This window comes from Opisthorchis viverrini, assembly GCF_000715545.1.
Source record: "Opisthorchis viverrini unplaced genomic scaffold opera_v5_98, whole genome shotgun sequence".
Classification (NCBI taxonomy): Eukaryota; Metazoa; Platyhelminthes; class Trematoda; order Opisthorchiida; family Opisthorchiidae; genus Opisthorchis; species Opisthorchis viverrini.
The window spans coordinates 787,286-789,619 of NW_008751755.1; the positions used below are offsets into that span (position 1 = coordinate 787,286).

Consider the following 2,334-nt stretch of genomic DNA (forward strand, 5'->3'; position numbering starts at 1 on the left):
TTTTTTTTAATTTGATCATCCTCCAGATGGCGATACGTGGTGGTGTCGTTGAGCAGACCTATAACCTTGCAAAGGAACTATGGAGAAAGGTCAAGTATCTCAGGATAATTCAACAGCATGCCATAAAAGTGGCCCACAGACCGACTGACACGCTACCCAACCAACAGCGCACTGAAGATGTCTCCTCGAATGGTGACGAAACGTTTGCAAATCAATTGCCAAGCTCGGCGAACAGATCAACAGCCACCTGATCAGTTGCCAACGATCTAGAATGAATTAATACATAGTATTCTATAGTTGAAGACTAAAAGTACAGTAGAAAACCGCTAACCTTAAAGCAAGGAAGTGAGGTCGACAAATGGCATGCGGATAAATGTAATGACAATATCCTATGGGCAGTACAATACAATGCACCGCACTACAATACAGTACAATACAGTATGATATAAAACGACGCACGACATGGAATACCCACACTAGGTTTGGCTCAACTTTGTGAGCGGGTGGGGACTTACCCTAATTTTCTGTATTATCCTTAACTTTGTTGACTTTAGGGAATTTCGTCAACGGCCTTAGGTAAAAAGTGGGAAGTGATGTAAGGTTCTTAAGGTAACACCTATGTACCATGGAGAAGCACCCCCTGCAGTACCATGAACATAGACACTATGCATTTCTGTAGTAGAAATCAAACGAGGAGTGGTATTTTTTTGATGTAACACTACCTACACTCCACTAGTTGTTTTGCCCTTCTTGGACCTAATCAGTGAGGCAGTCTTCAAAATTTCCATCAAGGTTAGTTTTTGATTACACCTCCGGCGTTGTACGAGCGGTAAAACACATCGACTTCTGAATTAAGTAAATACTGAATAGTGGTTCATGACCAACACGGAAAAACATCTTAACAAGCAATAATTCAAGTCCACCTACACCTTTACAACTAGACAGGTACGCTGTTCTGTCAGTCGATAGGATCAAAGGAACACCTTTTCACTTATTCTATGATTGCAGTGTCACTCAAATCAATGGTTGTTCTAAACACTCTGAGATAAACTATTGTGCACATATGATAGAGGACAATTTTACCGCTGTCACTTACCGACTACCGATGGTTCAAGGTCAACGAGGAGTGCCCTGGGCACATATCTATCCCTGAGTACCTCACGAAACACATAGTCGCGGCCGATTTCAAAGTTTTCTTGATTGGCGGCATCCTCAGATTTACGTCCGTCTGCATGTATTCCATGTTCCACACAAACCAGTTCCCATAATGCGTGACTTATCTGTACACCGGCTTGGCCAAGGTGAATGGTTACAATCTCACCACCCATTATATATATAAATATATATGGGGGTATTTTTCACTGAACCGATCAAGGTGTCCGTCCCGATCGAAGGTGCAAGTATATAATGAACCGATTCCTTTTAGATGAGATAGGGTGAGGGAAAAGACTTCAGGCTGACATAAGTTCACTGTATGTCACTCGGTCACTTCTGACTATTGATTAGTTTGTTTAAAATATTTCTCGATAACTGTCACGTGATGTAGAAGACAGAAGGTTGTCGCGCCACATTTTGTCACAGCTATTGCGTTTCAAGCTCAACGAAGTACATTTTCCGTTTATATTTCAAGGTGTTTGATTCACTGTACTTGTTAACGTTTGTGAACAAAGTATACAAGTTTTCTCACAACCCCCCTCAATAATTTTTTACGCAGGACTTTGGGCACGATTTTATGTGAGGAAACGGGACGAAGATGTTACTTGACAAACCATTTCACTAAGGATGACATTCAATGCCGATATTTGTTGATTCTTGCTGTCGCACAAATGGAATGGGATGCGTCAGAGTTAAAGAATGTCCTCTTTCTGGGGGTATACAGCCACCTAATTTCCGTTGTCCAAGGCAATATCTTTTGCGATATCAGAGAATCTCGCATCTACGCACCTAATCGAAATAAGTCAAATGCTCAAGCATTCATGTTTCTGGTCGGAAACAGATGAGGTCCGGATCAGTAACTGTCGGAGTTGAAACGATCTGTTTTGTAATCCCAATTTTTAATTAAGCACGAACACTGAAGGGTCTCCAAAGCCCTGTTGTTCAAATAGCCAGTGAAGAAAACCTTGTCGATCTGGAATATGCAGACGACATCGTTCTCATGTTCGAAGAGGCGGAGAAGGCGCAAGTATTCTTGGATGAACTGACCAAAGTCATCCCGTCCTTTGGTATGCATTTTGCACCCACAAAGTGTAAGGTCATGCTTGTGGACGTGCAGTCACTGAACACGCCCCTTACAATCCAGGGAGAGGTACTGGAAGTTGTGGAGCGTTTTACGTA

The 2,334-nt window shown here is 42.2% G+C and overlaps 1 protein-coding gene across 1 annotated transcript in view; it reads right to left on the minus strand.

Moving 5' to 3' along the window:
- T265_05315 (hypothetical protein) overlaps window positions 1–1,481 on the minus strand; it is a gene marked incomplete at both ends in the record, with an annotated part of 11,483 nt that extends 10,002 nt beyond the window's left edge. Inside the window, one exon of the mRNA XM_009170298.1 lies at window positions 1,097–1,481. The remainder of the gene's footprint in view (window positions 1–1,096) is intronic.
- Window positions 1,482–2,334: the final 853 nt, after the last annotated feature.